The 22,096-nt window shown below is 42.7% G+C and overlaps 1 protein-coding gene across 2 annotated transcripts in view; it reads left to right on the top strand.

Annotated features, from left to right (window-relative positions):
- Positions 1-22,096, top strand: part of LOC309793050 (uncharacterized protein) — a 55,952-nt gene that overhangs the window by 20,470 nt on the left and 13,386 nt on the right. The window contains exon 4 of one of the 2 annotated variants that reach the window (XR_014291857.1): positions 13,238-13,326. The exons of the other annotated variant lie outside the window; for it this stretch is intronic. The gene's annotated coding sequence lies outside the window, so the exon portion shown is untranslated. The remainder of the gene's footprint in view (positions 1-13,237; positions 13,327-22,096) is intronic. 2 annotated transcript variants of the gene reach the window in all.

Below are 22,096 nucleotides of genomic sequence, written 5' to 3'. Positions count from 1 at the left end.
CCTTCCCCCTCCCCATGTCCTCAAGTCCATTCTCTACGTCTGTGTCTTTATTCCTGTCCTGCCCCTAGGTTCTTCAGAACCATTTCTTTTTTTTTTAGATTCCATATATATGTGTTAGCATATGGTATTTGTTTTTCTCTTTCTGACTTACTTCAGTCTGTATGACAGACTCTAGGTCCATCCACCTCACTACCTCACTACAAATAACTCAATTTCATTTCTTTTTATGGCTGAGTAATATTCCATTTTATATATGTGCCACATCTTCTTTATCCATTCATCTGTCAGTGGACACTTAGGTTGCTTCCATGTCCTGGCTATTGTAAATAGAGCTGCAATGAACATTGTGGTACATGACTCTTTTTGAATTATGGTTTTCTCAGGGTTTATGCCCAGTAGTGGGATTGCTGGGGCGTATGGTAGTTCTATTTGTAGTTTTTTAAGGAACCTCCATACTGTTCTCCATAGTGGCTGTATCGATCTACATTCCCACCCACAGTGCAAGAGGGTTCCCTTTTCTCCACACTCTCTCCAGCATTTACTGTTTGTAGATATTTTGATGATGGCAAAATGATTAATATTTTAAGGAAACTTTCTTGGGAAGCCTAGATAAATTTCAAAGCCAAAAATATTTACATTGAGAATGAATACTAAGGCAAATTAAGTGTCTATATTTTAAAAAAATGTTAGATCTTAATGCTTTGTGCTGATGGGTCAGTGGATTTAGTTAGGTAACAAACCATCACAGATGTAGGGGAGGCAAAATTTTCTCTCTATCCTCTTAGGGTTTTCGGCTAGGCCTGAAAATTAAACTAACATAAAACAGATGAACGGAAAAGCATACAAATTTCCATAAGGTTTACATGACACAGGAGCCCTCATAATGACATGAAAACACAAAGAAGTGACAAAATCTAAATACTTTATACGAGGCTGAACGAAGAGAGGCAATTGTGGGAAAGTAACTAAAATACATGGGGAGGCTGAAGGAAGATAAGAATTATTTTAACAAGGTCTGTTTGTGCAGAATTCTCTTGGCTTTGACTGCCCATGGAAGAATGTTTCTTTTCTCTTGGAACAAGGAGGGCATCTTTCACATGGGAATTTTTAATATTCTATTTTCAGGAAGAAAAGGGAGATTAGAATGCCCTTCTTAACATGTTGTTTTTTAAGTGTCTTTAGCTCTAAATAATTCTTATGCCAAACTGGTGTATTTTGGGGTGGTATATTCTGTCATCTATCACAGACCATAAAGGTTTTTCAGGGATTAAAGTAGATAATGCACATAAAATAATAGATCGGTGCCTGGCAGAACAACACTCCGTAAGTGGTAGTTGTTACTTTTGTTGTTACTAATTATAATAACAACAATCATGTGCTATTGATAGATACATGCCCTTCAAATTAACTTTAAAACAGCGTGCTGGGGCTTCCCTGGTGGCGCAGTGGTTGAGGGCCCACCTGCCGATGTAGGGGACGCGGGTTCGTGCCCCGGTCCGGGAGGATCCCACGTGCCATGGAGCGGCTGGGCCCATGCGGAGCTTGTACTCCGCAACGGGAGAGGCCACAGAAGTGAGAGGCCCGCGTACCGCAAAAAAAGAACAAAAACAAAAACAAAACAGTGTGCTTATAACTGCTGCATTGTTAATGAAGATGGTTGGCTGGTTCATTGCTAGGTTTATAATTTGAACTTAAAGTGCTTATTCACAGGGATGTGCTGTGATACTGCTGAAATTCTTGCTGAGACAGGAGTTGTGTGTGATTCTCTTGGTTGGCAGTTGAAGTGCATTTTGTTATACAAGCCTGTGTCAAGCGCAAAGCAGAGTTTTTCATTTTCATTATTTTTGGAAAGTGATTTACGAGTGTTTAACAGTTCTTAGAGCAGGCTTCGGGGTGTACTATCATTCCCTATTATTTAAAAAATATTTCTCAGATAAATCTCATGAGATGTTGCATTAGTTTCAGGGTGTTGGTAATCCAACAGCAGCTGCTATAAGTTGTGTGTTTTTTTTTTAGTATTCATTACTCAAGACAAATGGCTTTCTGAAACTATTTAGGCCATGTGTTCCTAATCTGCCTATAAATCTTGATGTGCCAGGTACTGGAGCGATTGCTTAGTTGATCCCTTGGGAAGCCTGAAGTGAAAGCATTGATTAGGCTTTTTTGGGCTGAGAGCCCTATTCAGCTCTTTAGCTGGCAGGAAAGTCTTCATTTCTTCATTAGAGAAGCTAGTGGCAGGAGAATCTTGCCTAGAGCCATTTATTACTTTTAGCATAGTCACAAGCACTGGCTACTGTGTACTCACAAGTTCTGTTGGTAAGCCATCTGGAAGCAAAGGAATGCTCTTGAATCTGTGTTTGTTTAGAATGTTTTAAATGGATATCTTTGTCAATACTTAGCAGATAAAGCTCATGAGATTTTCTGTATATTTGCTAGGATAAATCATTCTGTGATACACTCCTCGAACTCAGAGTGGAATGTACTATAATCTGATTTGAAAATGTCATAGGAAATTTTGTGAACATTTTAGTATTGATAAATATCAATTTAATAGACACATGCTGTGTACTTCTTTACTGAACCCGTGCTGTGGGAACTTGATGGACTGTAACAATTATGGCCATAGTAAGTGCCGGTACTCAAATATCTTATGAAAAAAGCATCAGAAATACAATGATGTGCAGGATGTGGTTTTCTTTTTAAATATTATATTTGATTTATTATTTATGGACTAAAAAAGGCAGGTGAGCTCCATTAACCCAGTGACCTTTATTTTTTCCCATACAGGATAATTGCATTATAATGGAAATATAGGAACAGTAGGTATTGTAAATACAACTCCCTGTACAAGTGGGCTGCTCACTTTAGCCTCTGAAAGCATCCAGTGGGTTTCAACATAAATTTATAAGCAACTCATATTCTTTACTACACAAAATAGAAAAATGATGCCAATGTGTTAGCATCAGGAAAATCTATTAATGTTCCTGGAGTTAATCTTATATTTTATTTAAGTGTATTATGTTCTCTTTAAAGTAATGGTCATCAGTTTCATTCAAGACTGAAATTACAGCCTTCAATGTCACTGTGGCGTATCTGAAAGATTGCAGTCATGTGCTCTTATTTGGGAGTGCTATGCACATCTTGTGTGAAAACCACAAATTTAGGGCTCCTATTCTGGCCACTCCTCACAGACTTCCTGTATTTTTTGATCTGATCACATCTTCCAAATCTTAAGAGACAATTTTGAGAACTTCCTGGAATCCAGCCAGGAGAAGGATGAAGTCTCAGTTCTGCTTTTGGGTCCTTGGTGTTCTGGGATCACAGAGAGATGCCCAGGGGAGGCTGTCAGTGGTTCTTAAATGCTAGTTCATGCATCATTGATATTTTCTGATATTTCTTCACCTGCCAGAGAGCAAATGAGAGAGATATGGACAAGGTATGCTTTTCAGAAAGCTGAATTTATTCAAAATTTAACAACAAGGTCCTGTTTTAGATTTTCTTTCTTTCTTTCCTTCTTCTTTCTTTTTCTTTCTTTCCTTTTCTTTCTTCCTTTCTTCCTTTCTTTCTTTCTTTCTTTCTTTCTTTCTTTCTTTCCTTTCTCTTCTATTTCGTGCTTAAGTATCATTTATTTTATGAAATAATGTTGACAGTCCTTGGTAGTTGTTGTTTTAATGTTCTTACTTGACACACACAAGCAAAACAGAGGTTGCCAGCTGTACATCGTATTCTCCCACTGCCAAAATTTAAAAAAAAAAAAAAAAGAACTGAACTGGGAAATCCCCAAATCTGGATGCTTGTGTACTTTGTTAAACTGTTTTGTCTTTATGAGGGCTCAGAGCTCAGTGTTGGGAAATGCATCCTCTAAACTGCTGGTTTGCTATTACTAGTTTTATGTTATCTATCAAAACAGCATTGCTTAGTCTTGAAGAGCCTGGGCTGTGAGCCCAGGCAATTATGGTTCCAATTTCATTACTGCCTCTGTGAGCACTGGGCCACTTAATTAATCTTTCAGAGCCTCAGGTTCTCGTCTGTGTAAACAGTGACAACAGACTCCTAATTCATAGAGGGTTGTGACCACTAAGTGAGTTAATACATGTAAAATGTTTAGAATAGTGGCTGGCATATATTAACATATAAGAATTTTGCAACTGATTGTATTTTCCTTCTTTGTTTTGGTAACAGAACATTTATAGCCAGACTTGTCCCTATTTAGCCCAAGATTATCTGGGACACAATCAAGTGAAATCATATGGCTGGCCTTGGTTTTTCCCTAGCTGTATTCTCTCCACCCTCTGATTCCCTCAACTGTTTATTTCCACCATTGATTATGTACATTTTAAAAACACCCCACCAATATTGGGATTGGGGTAAGATATAAATACGTTAAATAATTAACTTAAGGGACTTCCCTGGTGGTCCAGTGGTAAAGAATCTGCCTTGCAATACAGGGGACATGGGTTCCATCCCTGGTCAGGAAACTAAGATCCCACATGCCGCAGGGCAACTAAGCCCGCACGCGCCACAACTACTGAGCTCATGTGCCTCAGCTAGAGACCCCACATGCTTCAAACTACAGAGCCCATGTGCCCTGGAGCCTGCGTGCCACACCTAGAGAGAGAAACCCACACACCACAACTAGAGAGAAGTCTGTGTGCCACGACAAAAGATCCCGCATGCCTCAATGAAGATCCAGTGTGCCGCAACTAAGATCCGACACAGCCAAAAATAAATAAATTAAATAAATAAATAATAAATAAATCTTTAAAAAAAGTAATTAGCTTAAAAGTCCCATTCCCTGCACCAAGCCTTCACATGCCTCTTCAGGCTGGAGTGATTTCACCATCCTCTGACTTTAGAGCTGCTTTGATTATACAACTCACTTGGCCATCCATGGACTCTTAGAATATTAGAGCAGGAAATGTAAGTGAGTTGGCTATGGCCATGAGGCTCTGTGGGACCCCAGAGAGCCAGCTGCCAAGAAGAGGCCATTGATAGAACTGAGCCCAAGTAGGAGAGGACCAGAAGAACTGACACAGCTGTAACTCACAGCATCAAACACTACCATTTATTGGACACCTTTAAAAAAATTGGATTTGTGATAAGTATATTACTTGCAGTAATGTTTAATTCATTTAAGTCTCATGATAACTCTATTAGCTGTTATTCTTACTCCCTTTCACAGATTAAGGAAAAAAGCTAAAAGATCTTTTAAAAGTTGTTCCAGGGTCCAAGACTAATAAGCTGTAGGACTTATTAGCCTCACACTCAGAGTCCCTGACTCTAAAACTCTGCTCCTAACCCCTGTAGTTTGTCCATTAAGTTATTTCTAGGGAGTGAAGCAGTGAAAGATATAGGTCTCCCAGAAAGTTCCAAAAGATTGCCCTGGCAAGCTTGGAGAGATAGTTGTGAAACTTCCTGATTTCCAGGATAATTAAAAAGGCCTTTTACAGAAATATAGATCAATGGAACAGGATAGAAAGCCCAGAGATAAACCCATGCACATATGGTCACCTTATCTTTGATAAAGGAGGCAAGAGTACGCAATGGAGAAGAGACAGCCTCTTCAATAAGTGGTGCTGGGAAAACTGGACAGCTACATGTAAAAGAATGAAATTAGAACACTCCCTAACACCATACACAAAAATAAACTCAAAATGGATTAAAGACGTAAATATAAGGCCAGATACTATAAAAACTCTTAGAGGAAAACATAGGCAGAACACTCTATGACATAAATCACAGCAAGATCCTTCTTGACTCACTTCCTAGAGAAATAGAAATAAAAACGAAAGCAAATGGGACATAATGAAACTTAAAAGCTTTTGCTCAGCAAAGGAAACCATAAACAAGAGACGAAAAGACAGCCCTCAGAATGGGAGAAGATATTTGCAAACGAAGCAACTGACAAAGGATTAATCTCCAAACTATACAAGCAGCTCATGCAGCTCAATATCAAGAAAACAAACAATCCAAAAATGGGCAGAAGACCTAAATAGACATTTCTCCAACAAAGACATACAGATGGCCAACAAACACATGAAAAACTGCTCAATATCACTAATCATTAGAGAAATGCAAATCAAAACTACAATGAGGTATCACCTCACACAGTTCAGAATGGCCATCATCAAAAAATCTACAAACAATACATGCTGGAGAGGGTGTGGAGAAAAGGGAACCCTCTTGCACGGTTGGTGGGAATGTAAATTGATACAGCCACTATGGAGAACGGTATGGAGTTTCCTTAAAAAGCTAAAAATAGAACTACCATATGACCCAGCAATCCCACTACTGGGCATATACCCTGAGAAAACCATAATTCAAAAAGAGTCATGTACCACAATGTTCATTGCAGCTCTATTTACAATAGCCAGGACATGGAAGCAACCTAAGTGTCCACTGACAGATGAATGGATAAAGAAGATGTGGTACATATATGAAATTGAGTTATTTGTAGTGAGATGGATGGACCTAGAGTCTGTCATAAAGAGTGAAGTAAGTCAGAAAGAAACAAATACCGTATACTAACATATATATGGAATCTAAAAAAAAGGTGGTTCTGAAGAACCTAGGGGCAGGACAGGAATAAAGACACAGATGTAGAGAATGGACTTGAGGACATGGGGAGGGGGAAGGGTAAGCTGGGACGAAGTGAGAGAGTGGCATGGACATATATACACTACCAAATATAAAATAGATAGCTAGTGGGAAGCAGCCACATAACACAGGGAGATCAGCTCGGTGCTTTGTGACCACCTAGAGGGGTGGGCTAGGGAGGGTGGGAGGGAGGTGCAAGAGGGAGAGGATATGGGGATTTATGTATAGTATAACTTATTCACTTTGTTATACAGCAGAAACTAACACAACAATGTAAAGCAATTATACTCCAATAAAGATGTTAAAAAAATAAAAGGCCTTTTAATTCATTTGTGTCAAGATTTACTGTATAATGAGATATCATCTCACACCAGTCAGAATGGCCATCATCAAGAAATCTAGAAACAATAAATGCTGGAGAGGGTGTGGAGAAAAGGGAACACTCTTGCACTGCTGGTGGGAATGTGAATTGGTACAGCCACTATGGAGAACAGTATGGAGGTTCCTTAAAAAACTACAAATAGAACTACCATATGACCCAGCAATCCCACTACTAGGCATATACCCTGAGAAAACCATAATTCAAAAAGAGACATGTACCAAAATGTTCATTGCAGCTCTATTCACAATAGCCCGGAGCTGGAAACAACCTAAGTGTCCATCATCGGATGAATGGATAAAGAAGATGTGGCACATATATACAATGGAATATTACTCAGCCATAAAAAGAAAGGAAACTGAGCTATTTGTAATGAGGTGGATAGACCTAGAGTCTGTCATACAGAATGAAGTAAGTCAGAAAGAGAAAGACAAATACCGTATGCTAACACATATATACGGAATTAAAAAAAAAATGTCATGAAGAACCTAGGGGTAAAACGGGAATAAAGACACAGACCTACTTGAGAATGGACTTGAGGATATGGGGAGGGGGAAGGGTAAGCTGTGACAAAGCGAAAGAGAGGCATGGACATATATACACTACCAAACGTAAGGTAGATAGACAGTGGGAAGCAGCCACAGAGCACAGGGAGATCAGCTCGGTGCTTTGTGACCACCTGGAGGGGTGGGATGGGGAGGGTGGGAGGGAGGGAGATGCATGAGGGAAGGGATGTGGGAACAGATGTATATGTATGACTGATTCACTTTGTTATAAAGCAGAAACTAATAAAAAAAAAGATTTATTGTATAGCAGTCCATCCCATAACATGCCAGAACATATGTATGAACCTAGCTTTGTGGCCTGACTCACTGTCTTAGTCACAGATTTGTACACTCTATGCTTACCATCTGGTTGAATCACGGATAGAAATGTTTACTTACTATTGTATATACTTCCAATTTTCCCTAATTAAAGGTGATGCTGGGTACTGAGCAGTAAGCAGCTGGCACTCCTAGGCCACTTTGCGCTTGGCAGCCGAGCAGTCAGGGAAACCTGAGCAATGGAAATTCATCTCAGGACGTAAGCATGTCCCAGAAGTCAATGACTGCCCTGTATTTGGGATAAAAGTTTCATGCAGGTACATCTAGTACCATGCAAGTATTCTTTTCTTGTCAGGCAGTGGGGTGGTCTCAGCAGTGTTTACCTTTTGGGGAAAACAAATACTGTGCCAGAGACTGAGTAGCCACAGGAAACATGGAAGCCCTCATTTTATATTTTGAACACATGCATTACAGCTTGTACCTAAAATTGAGTGGGTGGTTATCAGCAGTACCTGGTGTGGTTGCCTAAGGAAGTTGTAGTGCACATTACAATCTCACAGTTTTCTTTTAGTAGTTTTGTTTTGTTTGTTGTTTGCTCAGAAACTCAGTGCATCAGAACTATTTCAGGTTTTATGGGATCTGGAGTCCTAGAAAAGAGAGTTCTAATTATTGAGAACTGAATATTCCTTTGGGAATGGCAATGAAGCCTCTTCAGCAGCATGCTGCTGATTGTTCAGCCAAGGTCCAGGTTATGTAAAAGCTTGTCCCCAACAACTTTAGTAAACTGAGTGATTTTTGCATGTATTTTACCCAGTTATTCACAGCACACTTATAGTTTCCAGTCTTGACTTTATTTCTAATTCAGTTGGAACAACTCATTTAGTATGAGCAACTTACTCAAGAAGTCTGAAAGCACTGTAGTGTAGTGAACAGAGTTTTGCAGTCAGAGAGAGTGAAGTTCTAATCCTGGCTCTGTCACTCGCTTGCTGTGTGACTTTGGGTAAATGACTTACCCTCTCTGAGCCTCAGAGATTTTAAATTGGGGTTGATAAGGCCTGTCATGCAGAGTGGGTGCAAAATGAATTCAGGAAAGCAACTCAAAGTAGTTACTGAGCACTTACTATGTGTCAGGGGCTGTTCCAGGCTTATGAATACAATGGTGAACTTGAACTTGCCTTCAAGGAGCTTGTGTTCAAAGGAGAGGGCCAAGCTAATGAGTGATTACAATAAAGCAAGATGCAGGCTAAGATAGTTTGAAGCATGAGGGGCCTCAGGTGCTCAGGGAAAATAAGTAACTCAGTTTAGCTCAGTGGTTCTCTGCCTTGACTGTTGATTAGAATTCCCTGGAGAGTTAAAAAAAAATACCAATACCCTGGACACACCATTGACCAGTTTAATCAGCTTTCTAGGCTGTAGCTTGGGGACCAATAATTTTCAAGTCCCCCCAGTGATTCTGATGTGGAGCCAGGTTTGAGAAACACTGGTTTAGGCTTTGATCCAGGGGGTTATCAGAGGAAGCTGAACTCTTGAGGCTGAAGCCTGCAGGATGATCCAGAAATGGCCAAATGTAGAGGGTGTGAACCATATGTAAAACAAGAAAAGCTCTGTGTGTGTGTGTGTGTGTGTGTGTGCGCGCGTGCACGTGTGTGTGTGTGTGTTTATAGAGCTGCAGGGGAAAGGCAAACGATTCTGTCTGGGTTGAGCACGGAGTCAGAGAAGAGTGGGGTGGGAGAGTTAACCTGGGGTTGGAACCCAAGGGTCTTGAATTACATTCTAATGAAATGCCTTGTGTAGAGGGCTTAGTGCTGGCTCATGGCAGGTCATCAGTAAATGATAACGATGGCTATTAAGTTCTTAGACTCATTTACATCTGGGGTGGGAGGGACATTCTAACTATGTCTGCTCAGGGGTCTTAATGGAAAATTAATTCTCAGGACATTTCAATATCTCAGCCCTGTGAGCGGGAAGAAGAGGTTACACTGTCTGGGTTGCTGGTTTCACTCCATTCACATTGTGCCTTCTGAGTCTAGTGAGTGACTAATTCCTCACTAGATTTTTTTTGTTTTTATTGTGGTAGGATACACTTAATGCAAAACTTACCATTTTAACCATTTTTGAGTGTACAGCTCAGTGGCATTAAGTATGTTCACATCTATCTCCAGAACCTTTTCATCATTCCCCAATGAAGCTCTGTACCCATTAAACAAGAACTCTCATTCCTCCTTCCCCTGGGCCCTCGTAACCTCTCTTCTGCTTTCTGTCTCTATGATTTGACTATTCTAAGTACCTTATATAAGTGGAATCATACAATATTAGTTCTTTTGTGTCTGGTGCTTTTCACTTAACACAATGTCCTCACTAGATTTTAATAGGTCTTTTGCTTGGACCTTTTTTTTGTAAATTTATTTATTTATTTACTTCTGGCTGCGTTGGGTCTTTGTTTCTGCGTGCGGGCTTTCTCTAGTTGCGGCGCGCGGAGGCTACTCTTCGTTGCGGTGCACGGGCTTCAATTGTTGCAGAGCATGGGCTCTAGGGCACGCGGGCTTCAAGAGTTGTGGCACGTGGGCTCCAATATTTGTGGCACGTGGGCTCAGTGGTTGTGGCTTGCAGGCTCTAGTGCACTGGCTCAGTAGTTGTGACACATGGACTTAGTTGCTCCATGACATGTGGGATCTTCCCGGTCCAGGGCTCGAACCCGTGTCCCCTGCATTGGCAGGCGGATTCTTAACCACTGCGCCACCAGGGAAGTCCCTGCTTGGGCCTTAAACTCCAGCCTTTTAACAGGGTAGGAGTAGCTTTTCAATGTTAGGGAGTTCATAACGTTTCAACCCAGCATAATATGACAAAGCAGTGTCTAGAGTGTGTGCAAAGTCCTGCTGAGTCTCCATGACAAACATATGAGCGTCCTGAATTACCTGCTATAGCTTATCTCTCTCTGTTTCCTCAGATGATATAAGGACAACGTACGGGTTGTTATTCTCTCTTTATTTTTCTGTCGATCATATTTTTTGGTTGTAACTCATCACTGTAGGCTATTTATACCTGAGTCAAGTACTAGACAAATACAGTGGACTTTCAGATGTCTCTTTTCTTCAAGCTGGATAATACATAGGAAATGGTTTTTAAATAATCTCAGTTTGTGTTTATATTAAAGCAGGAACAACTTGCATCTTCACAGCCTTGTGTTGTAATGAGTAGTCCAGTTACATGACTGATCTGTTTTCACAGTTTTCTCTGTCCTCCGAAAATGTTTATGAATAACTACTCAAAAGGATGGAAAGCACTTGGCCTAACAGTCAGCTTAACCTTCTGGAAAGAACCCGAATTCTTTCTCTTTTTTTCCTTATCTTACTTTTTCCTTTCTTAAAATTTTGTTTATTTAAAAATATTTCTTGGGGGCTTCCCTGGTGGCGCAGTGGTTGAGAGTCTGCCTGCTGATGCAGGGGACGCGGGTTGGTGCCCCGGTCTGGGAGGATCCCACATGCCGCAGAGCGGCTTGGCCCGTGAGCCATGGCTGCCGATCCTGCGTGTCCGGAGCCTGTGCTCTGCAACGGGAGAGGCCACAACAGTGAGAGGCCCGCATACCGCAAAAAAAAAAAAAAATATATATATATATATATTTCTTGGGTCCCTAATATATGTCAAGCACTTCATTAGGGCCCAAAACAAACAGAATAGATATGGTGTCTATTCTTGTACAATCTAATGGGGTTGATATCAGTTATTGATTTGTAGAGTTGATTTCTGATTCACCATCATCTAGTGCTAAGTTCACAGGATATTAAGTGGATCATGTATTCTTGCATGTTTCTTTTTTTGTAACATGAGAGGGTAGAGCCACTTAAGGGGGTCTAGCTGACTGGCTGCTAAGATGCCCCACAGGGTGGTGAAATTCCTGTCATGTGGGTCTGATGTTAGATTTGTAGTTCCAGAAGTTTATATGCCAGTGCCTCGTGAAATACCTCCTGATATAAGAGAAGACAGACTCATGTTAATGTATAAGAGAATGGTATAAATCCAAATGTTGATTTATTAATTTTGATGGAGAATATCTGTTTCCAGCCACAAAAATATTCATTTTTATCATTCTCTGAATCCTTTCTGCATCAGGGTACCTGAGGGGCTGAATTCATAGTCAAAGGGATACTTAAGTGAAGACAAAATTGAAGTGAAGTTATGTAGGTGGTCTCGAGGAATGTTTTATCCAGACCAAGGAGATGCCTGGTATAATCCAAACCCCGTAGCTGAGAGCACAGGGAGAGTGAACCGATTTATCCCCCCAAGTCGTGTCTGGCCAGCGATGGGTCCTTACTGCGCTTTCCTTTCTATGCCCTCTTTCCTTCTGGTTCTAGGCTGATTACTGTTCTGAGTGACACATTCCCTCATCACATATGCTAGCATCATCAAGATTGCGCTATAGTCAGATCAGACTCTTAATTTAGCTATTCCATCTCTTATCTTTGCTTAACTCTGATCTCATCCGTAATGGGTTATGATTGCCAGCCAAACTCTAAGAGTTCTAGGACTCTTCTTGTATCTCTGTCTAATTATATTGTTCTCTCCCTCCACTTATCACTGCATTCAAAAAAGTGCTGGATTTCTTTAGGACAGAAACATTATCCTTACATAATCCATGAGGTTTTTTTAAAAAAATTAATTAATTAATTTTATTTTTGGCTGCATTCGGTCCCCATTGCTGCACACAGGCTTTCTCCAGTTGCAGCGAGCAGGGGGCCACTCCCCATTGCAGTGCACAGGCTTCCCATTGCGGTGGCCCCCCTTGCTGCAGAGCATGGGCCCTGGGCGCGTGTGCTCAGTAGTTGTGGCACACGGGCCTAGCCACTCCACAGCATGTGGGATCCTCCCGGACCAGGGCTCGAACCCGTGTCCCCTGAATTGGCAGGTGGACTCCTAACCACTGCACCACCAGGGAAGCCCTGGTTAGGCCTTTCTATTCCTTCATCCATTGAATCCATTTCTACTGTATTTGCCTATTGACTAAATTTTAAGGAAGTGCTTTGAACTGAATTCAGACCCAAGCTTTCAGGGAAAGAAGATTTGGTTCTTCATCATGACCAAGGGTTTAGTTTGAAAATAGAAATACCCATTTTTCACTCTTTCATCACTTTCTCAGGGATCCCACTTTGCCCTGAGACTGGGTCAGTTTCCCTGCTTCGGGATGCCAGTCTCCTCCTTTTTCCTGTAGGCCCTTTCTAGACGGCAATGTCTTGACTGGACCTACTTGAGTTATAACCATTTTGGATTTATGTGCCATTTTTATGAGAGTCTTTGAAATGTGATAAGGTAAGCAGCCATCTGTTTTATATGTACTAAGTCTGGGCCTTTGTCCAGATGTCTTTATATTTTCAAAATAATACCTACTTAAATTTTATACTTTTATATTATATTCCTGACAATTTTACATTATCTTTCATAGCTGGAGAGAACTGAATTTCTTTTGTTCATGGACTTCTAACAGTGACTTCACGCCCCTGGACTTCATCATCCATCTGCAACCATCTGTTGGTAAATGCAAACTATAGAGTTTAACCCTTCACACTTCCCGCGTGGGAATCTAGTGCATTGATATCATCTTTGTCATCGCTTATGATATTGCTTACCTCTGGAAAATTAATGTGCTGGCTAGTGGCATTTTCACTACCCATTTTAGGACTTTTGGGTGTGATGCGTTTTTATGAACTGTCCAGTATATTAATAATGGATGAGCGATGGAGTTATACAAGCACACGGGGCCTTGGCGATTAAGGTCCCTGAGGATTCAGAAGAGCAAATTATAGAGCACATTTTATGTATTGGAAAGGGAGCAGATACTATAATGAATATTTAAGTTAGCATTTTGTTCAGTCTTCTGAGACCCTGGCAGCTTGCTGAGTTTACGGGGGTAAAAAGCACCTGCAGAGAGGAATTTCTCAGTCAGAACCGACATTTAAAGTAGTGGTGTGTTAATGCTGAGAAAGAAATCCTGCATGCATTTTTTAAAACTTCTAGCTTTTGCAGCTGGATCTAACGAATGATGCTCCAAGAGGTTGAGCCAGCTTGCCATTTTCCAGGCTCCAGTTCCATTATTTATGTCCTTTCCAATAAAGTCTATGGCACATACTTAAATTAAAGACTTAGCTTTGCTAAAAGTACAGCCCAGTACCTGAATGGAGGCCTGTGTAAATGCCATTGGACCTCCATGGTTTTCTTCTTAACCCTGCTATTCTTTTTTTTTTTTTTTTTTTTTTTTGCGGTACGTGGGCCTCTCACTGTTGTGGCCTCTCCCGCTGCGGAGCACAGGCTCCGGACGCGCAGGCTCAGCGGCCATGGCCCACAGGCCCAGCCACATCGCGGCATGTGGGTTCTTCCCGGACCGGGGCACGAACCCGTGTCCCCTGCATCGGCAGGCGGACTCTCAACCACTGCGCCACCAGGGAAGCCCGACCCTGCTATTCTTATGTAGGTATACTTAGCGATTTAACTTAAAATCAAGTATGTTTTCAAAGATTCTGAGTTCATGGGGCTCTTCTTTGAAGAACGAATCTTATGTGATTAGTGTTTGATTAAGTGTTCAAAGAGGACAGTTTTCATCACAATGTCAGGTGGAGATGTGTTCTGAAAAATCGGATCAGAACTCAAAGGTAAATTGAAGATTCCATGAATTTTTATGATATTAGCGCAGAGGAATTTGAGATTGAAAAGAGAAACCAAGTATTTTGGCAGTCTTCAGCAACAGGCTAAAGAAGTTATGACCTAAATTCAAATGTAATCCTATAGGCCACAGTTTTTTTAAGGGACCAAAACCATGGAAGTAAGGCATATATAATCTACTCCCCTGTCCACCCCCCATCAGAGCAGAAGCTATGGACCTTGACTCTTGGACAGGCTGACTAACTTCTGATACCGTGTTTGATAGTCCCATATGGGCCTTGAGTGCACATGTCCTATTGTTGTTGTCCAGATCATAGTAAGTCTTGGCCACCATTTTATCCTTTCCTTAAATGTCCCTCTGTATTTCAGGCATCCCCAAGGTGGTATCTGCTTGTGTTCCGGAACTTATGCACTGAAGTTCTTTTGCTGCCCTGGGAATGTTTCTGGTCACAGAGCCAATTCTATACTATGATCTTTCAGTCTGTTGCTGGATGGGGTGGGCTTCTTCTCCAGGGCCTTCAGTTTCATGGTTAAACCTTCTCTCCATCATGGTTCCGACCAAGGCCTTGGACGGTGAAGGGGAAGACTCCATCCTATTCCACCCATCCATCTACCTCTCTTTCTTCCTGCAGGCACCCCTGCTAACCCGGAAAAGAACTGATTCTTTTTTTTTTTTTGCAGTACGCAGGCCTCTCACTGTTGTGGCCTCTCCCACTGCGGAGCACAGGCTCCGGACACGCAGGCTCAGTGGCCATGGCTCATAGGCCTAGCTGCTCCACAGCATGCAGAATCTTCCCAGACTGGGGCACGAACCCATGTCCCCTGCATCGGCAGGCGGACTCTCAACCACTGCGCCACCAGGGAAGCCCCTGGTTCTTCAGTCAAAGAATGATCCCCTTTGATTACCAACTCAGGCTGATAGATTTCTCCAAGGATCACTAGGTCGTCAGTTCTGTAGACCACAATCAGTTTGGACACAGGACACCCTGCTGCAAATGCAGTTTACTTGAACAGCAGGAAATGAAGGAGCTGTAGAGATGCACTAGTCAGTGCAACAGTGAGTTTTCAGACAAGCTTAAAGGACAAACAGGATTCATCCAAGGAATGTTAATACCTTTTGATTGATCTTTGAGATTCTCTGCTGGCCATGATAAATAGAACCTTATTTATTTATCCCTCATTCCTCTGTGCTACAACTGGACACTAAAACAGATGTAAAAACTGTAGAAACTTCAAAATGGAAATCCAGTGTTTCTACGCTCAAGAAGTAACCCCTAAAAATGATCCATCATATATAACTCTCTTTTTCATGTGTGCATACTCTCTTTCTCCACATACACACATACATTCTGTATGTTATATCTTCTGTTTTTCTCCTTTATTGGCATATATAGATGTACTTCATTTTTATAAATTTATTTATTTATTTTTGGCGGCATTGGATCTTTGTTGCTGCACACGGACTTTCTCTAGTTGCGGTGAGCGGGGGCTATTCTTTGTTGTGGCGCGCGGACTTCTCGTTGCGGTGGCTTCTCTTGTTGCAGAGCGTGGGTTCTAGGTGCACAGGCTGCGGTAGTTGTGGCATGCGGGCTCAGTAGTTGTGACTTTTGGGTTCTAGAGCACTGGCTCAGTAGTTGTGGCACATGGGCTTAGTTGCTCCACGACATGTGGGATCTTCCCGGACCAGGGCTTGAACCCTTGTCCCCTGCATTGGCAGTCAGATTCTTAACCCCTGTGCCACCAGGGAAGCCCAAGATGTACTCCGTTTTTAATAGGTATATTGTATGGTATATTATGTAGAAAATTAGAATTTTATCAACTAGCCATTCATTCATGGACATTTGAATTATGAAATATTGTATTTAGAAACAAAGCAATATAGCAAGATTATCTGTCATAAATAACAATTGAGTGCCTGCCAGTGTCACAATGCATTTTTCAGCAGAATCAAGTCTGAAAACTTTCTGTTCTGATGATGCTAATCAATGTTCACAGCAGCAAAGAACTCTGAAGAAGGATCTTGTTTGTGCTTATTCCATCTAAGTAAATCAGTTGTGTGTTCAAATTATAGGTTTGCCAAATCATTAGTGTTACAAGTGTGGTCGAGACCATAAGTTTATTTCAAAAGCATGCTTGGAATTTTGTAGTTTCACAATTCACAGCAAGAACCAAACTGATTCAATTCTTTCTCATAAATAATATCTTTAATAACTGTCCTACTTAAGCAGGTAAATGATTATTCTTTATTGAACAATAGAACCAGAACTGTGATTAATTAATTTTCTGGTTCTTTCTTTCTGTTCTGTTGTGCCTGCACTGCCAGCCCTTCCCTGTGTACAGACAGGTGAAGGAGGCCCTCACCCCCTGGCTTCTTGCACAGGCCACCACACTGTCAAGGTCAGCGGGAGAGGACTGTTGCCCAGCGGCCCCGTGTTGTTCAGTTTGGCCTGGACACCCAGCCTCCCCAAGGGCTCATCAGAACTGATCCCCTCAGCCTCACATCCCACCTGAAGCCCACACCCCTCCAAGGCTTCCACCTTGTCTGTGCCCTCTGCTACTGCTCACCACCTCCACTCATCTGAGCCAATTTCCCGCTGTTCTCTAACCTCCCAAAACTCCCCTGTGCCATTTGAATTGATGGACTGCCAGGGCAAACTGGTGCTCTGAAGGCCCTTACCACCTGCCTGACCTAATCAAAGCCCAGGTGCTTCCTATGGACATGACTTCCCCTGCAGCCCTCTTCAGTGGAAGCGGCTTATTATCACTGTTCTATTATGATTATATTAGTAGTAGTAGTCGTCGTCGTTGTCACAGTGCAAGCACCACAGGCCCTTGAGCTTGAGGTGAGTGTCCTCCTAGCACCCCATTGCAGCTTCCAGACCGTGTCTCTTCTCTCTTCCTTAGAACACCCAGCTCCTTTGAATTTTGTGTCTTCAGACTTTACTTCCCATCTCTGTTGCTGTTATCTACAGCCCCTAGGTCCTCCGCATTCGTTGCTGACCAGACTGCTTCACTGTCTTCCTGTCACTAGATGCCTGGCATTGTTCTTAGAGATTTGCATCCAGCACCTCGCTTCTTTGATCCTCTCCCCCTCTGTCACTCCTACAGTCCTAACTTTGACCTTTCTGTCACCAGTAACTGGACTACCTCCCAGATCTTTACTGCGGGCATTCATCTCTTGACCGCTATCTTCTGTGCTTCCAGCTTGCCTCTTCTAGTCCTCACATTTCAGGTCATTTGGACCTTTACTCCATTGACCTTTCTTTCTCTTTGTTTTTCTTTTACTATCATTCTTCTGCTCCTATTGTTGGTTCACTCCATGTCCAGCTTAGATTCTTTGTTCTGTCACTGTGATCACACCCCAGCAAATATCCGTACCCTTTCTTGTCTCCCTCTCTCTCTTAAACCTGAAACTAAATAAATAATGTTAGCCAGCCTCTCTTTAAATTCTTGGCCACTGCACCTAATTCTACTTTATTTCCTTGATATATTAGCTTTCGCTTTCCCTAAAGTGACTATTTCAATTATTTTCTGCTCCTGAATTATTCTCCCCCCTTACATTGATCCAATGATCTTGCCTTTTTTTTTTTTTTTTGCGGTACGCGGGCCTCTCATGGTTGTGGCCTCTCCTGTTACGGAGCACAGGCTCCAGACGCACAGGCTCAGCGGCCATGGCTCATGGGCCCAGCCGCTCCGCAGCATATGGGATCTTCCCAGACCGGGGCACGAACCCATGTCCCCTGCATCAGCAGGCGGACTTTCAACCACTGCACCACCAGGGAAGCCCTGATCTTGCCTTTTATACTGCTTAATCAGATAAATAATAAAGCAGGAGCCCCCTTATCATTCTGTCATGGTTCCATCAAACAGCTTCTCTCTACCTGTAACCAGTCTTCAATTCACTCCTGTTACTGTGGATGAAGCTCTCCTGAGTGTATTTTTTATTTAAAAAAATTTTTAATTGAAGTCTAATTGGCTTACAATATTATATTAGTTTCAGGTATACAACATAGTAATTCAACATTTTAATACATTACAAAATGATCACCATGATAAGTCTAGTTACCATCTGTCACCATACAAGATTATTATAATATTATTGATCATATTCCCCGTGTTGGACATTCCTGAGCGTATTGAACATCAACCTCCTGTTGTGCCCTGGTCCTGTCATAGTGAGAGGTATGAGTTTCAGTTTTATTTGGGAACTTGCTGAGGACTATAGCCCGGGAGACAGCCTCTCAGTAGCTCTGAGGAACTGCTCTGAAGAGGTAGGGGAGGAACCAGGATGTATATATGAATTTTCCAGGCTGGGAAATACATGTAGTCAAGCATACATCTTGGCAAAAGCTTACTGCTAGCCACAAGGATCAGATATCTTAGTTAATGAATTTAGTGCTTTTCTATGTATGGGAAATGCAAGAGTCTGGGCTCATTGAAATTCTCCCTTAGATATGCATTTTAACTATCGAGGGGTCCATATATTCAAAACACAGAATGCTTCATCCTGAATTCCTCTCAGGGTGTCCTTGTAGGTCAGCGGCTGCAGTGGCCAATGACTTGACCTTTGTAGGACTGGAAAGGTGGGCAATATTCTTTGCTGACAGTCCCATATCCCCTCTCATTCATGTCTTGGGGTCTGGACTCCAGTGGTAATCGCTTGCCTTGGTGGCTAAGTATGCAGGCAAATCTCGTCTCTGCCACCTCCTAGGTGCATTTAGGAAAATTATGTAACTTTCCTGTGCCCCATCTGTGAGATGTGGTGTTCATGTTATATACTTCGCAGAGTTTTTAAGCAGATGAAAGGTGAATTTAGTGACGTGCATAGGACAGGCTGTGTCTGCCTTAGCTGTTCTTCACATGTCAGCCCTTCCCTTCAGCAGGCGGACTTGCTCTAGTAATTTCATCTTGAACCAATAGACCCTTCCCTTCTCTTTACATTTCCTTAGACCCCCAACTCCCACTTTGTTTCTCTGCTCCTCCAAACCACAAAGCTTCTTGTTTTCATCTGCTTCTCTTCACCTTCAATCTTCTCGCTTTAGTCCAAGCTTCTCTTGCCTGGATTGCTGCAGTGGTTTTATGATACCTTCATTGTTAATCAGATAATGTGACCGACTTTAAAAACCTCTCCCAGGAATAAAACCAACACTCTTATTCTGGCATACAGAGCCCCACAAGATTGGGACTGGTTAGATATTGCCTCAGTGATACTGAGAAGCAAACCACCCTAAAAACTCTGGCTTAAAACAACTCTCGTTCTCCTGGATCTGCTGATGTCAGCTAGTTTGCCCATGTGCCTGCAGGTTGGCGGGGAGGGCTGGGGTTGCTGGCTGACCTGGGCTCTGCAGACTGGGCAGCCCTGCTTCACGCTGCAGGTTTGCTCAGGGCCAGTCTGCTCCAGGTGTCTCTCATTCTCCTCTTGGCATCAGTCACCAGTGGGCGGTGGCAGAGCGCAAGAGGGCTACCTATGCACCTGAGCACAATTCTTGTGTCCTATCTGCTGACATCCCATCGACCAAAGAAAATGTCATGGCAAACCTGAAGTCCAGGGGTAGGGAAATACTTCCTCTTTTGTGAGAGGAGTTGCAAAGTGGCATGGCAAAAGGCATGGACACGTGTGTGTGTGTTTGTGTGTGCATGCACGTGAGAGAGAGAGGGAGAGAGAGATAGATTGGGTCTAATATTTCAATTTACCACACCGTCCTCTGACATCTCACACCAGTTGTTACCTCCTCGCCCACAATGCTCCAGCCATACGGGGCCTTTTCCCTGTTCCTTGAACACAACCGATTCCTTCCCGTTTCTAGGGCTGTTTGTACTACATTACACTATGCTATAAATTTACACATAGATTTAGCACTAGTTTGTTTTCCAGAGGATTCCAGTGACATGACAGCTATTCCTTTTCTCTCTTCACTGTTTTTAGCCCTTAAATTTTATTTTAGTTTTGATGATCTATTCCCTTAGAGTCTTCATTGACTTGAGGATAAATCTGAAAGCCTTTCAGATTCACCATCAAATCAACAAAACACTTTTATTTTCCTCTAATACTGTGAAACCTGCCAAAAGATGAAAAAGAAATTAATTTGCTCTACATTTGCTCAGTAGGATAATGGATAACAGGCAGAACACTATGAGGAAAAACCAAATTTAATGGAACTTTAGAATTTGGGAGTTGAGATGATTCGGATTTTGTGAACTTCTGCATTTAATAGATGTCATTTTCTAAGCATTTGTGAGCTCGTTTATTTTCTTTATTCACATTACAACATATTCAGTGGTCACTTGGGTGTTAATTTGCCAAGTGCATCCCAGGCAGCTTGTGGGGTATCCTGTGACTCTGGGGGAGCAGGGTTTGCAAAGATGGAAGGACCCAATATAAAGTGCAGGTTGGGGTTGGGGGTTGACCCAGGAGGCACTTCAGCAGCAGGTTCATGGATGAAAGGGACCAGTGGAGGGGGAATTCAAGGCATGGCACTTTTTGCTTCCAAGAGAGGAGTTTGGGACCTGGGAGACAAGGCATGCTGTTTTCTTATTCAGCAGGCGTAGGGAGAGCAGGCAGGAACCACTTTCCTGGTGGAGAAAAAGGGCAGTTTTACAGCAGTGCTTGGTGGCCCCAGGCCCAAAGTGGGGGAGGTGTGTGTGTGCGTGTGTGCGTGTGTCCTTCTGCACAGCTGAAAGGCACGTGTTTATCACGATTGTGATTAACGTAACAGCAGTAGCCAACATAAGTGAGGGCTTTCTGCAGGTCAGCTATTATGACAAATGCTTTACAACTGAACTCATTTAACCCCTGTAATAACCCTCAGCAGCTCTATTAGTGTCATTTCCATTTTAAAGATGAGTTAATAGAGGAGCAAAGAGTTTTCAGAGGACATTCAAGTGATAGAATCAGATTTGACCTCAGGTCTGTCTGATGGTAGCACCGTGTGCTTAACCGCTGTGTGACTCTGCCCCAAGCAGGGGGCTGCAGAGTCCAGGTGAGAAGCACCGGGACCCACTATAGCCTGCAAACCCCTCTTACTACACCCCCTCCAGGGAATGCAGTACATGCAGCACCTGGGGCTCCAGCAGTGGCAGCAGCCCAGCAGGGAACAAAGGGACTCAGTCTGCAAGCTGCTACTGCCTGCGTTTCAGCCACTCTGGGAGGGAAGGGTGCTGTGACTGCGGTGACCAGAGGTGAGGACTGTGGCAGAAGCAGTGAGCTTGTTGACATCTGGGTCAGGAACAATCTGTGGGGCACCGCGGGCCCCTTCTGGACACCAAAGGGCCTAACACCCCTAAGAGCCCTGGCTGAGTTGTATCAACTGGGAATTCACCTACCTTATTACCTATCCCATCATGTCATTTATTAACATTAATCCAACAAGGTACACCTGGAGCAGACACCCTGCCTTCTCATTATGAATATTTCTATCGCTCTTCAGGGATGCAGCTGCACGCTGGCACAGCTCCATGTCCTCAGATCTGATGACCAGGCTTCACTACCCTGGGGTAGGGGCGGGGGGGGGGTTCCTTGGGTCCCACTACAGCCCTGTCCTGTCACTCACCTCCCCTCTGGCCCCACCCACTCCACTCCTGGGATTATTCGCGAGGACAAGGAATTGGGAGCACTCAGAAGGCGGGAACTAGAATGGATGAAGCT

Source organism: Mesoplodon mirus, assembly GCF_964341445.2.
Source record: "Mesoplodon mirus genome assembly, chromosome: 2".
Classification (NCBI taxonomy): domain Eukaryota; kingdom Metazoa; phylum Chordata; class Mammalia; order Artiodactyla; family Ziphiidae; genus Mesoplodon; species Mesoplodon mirus.
Note: the sequence above shows the minus strand (reverse complement) of the source record. Positions and strands in the feature narration are given on the sequence as shown.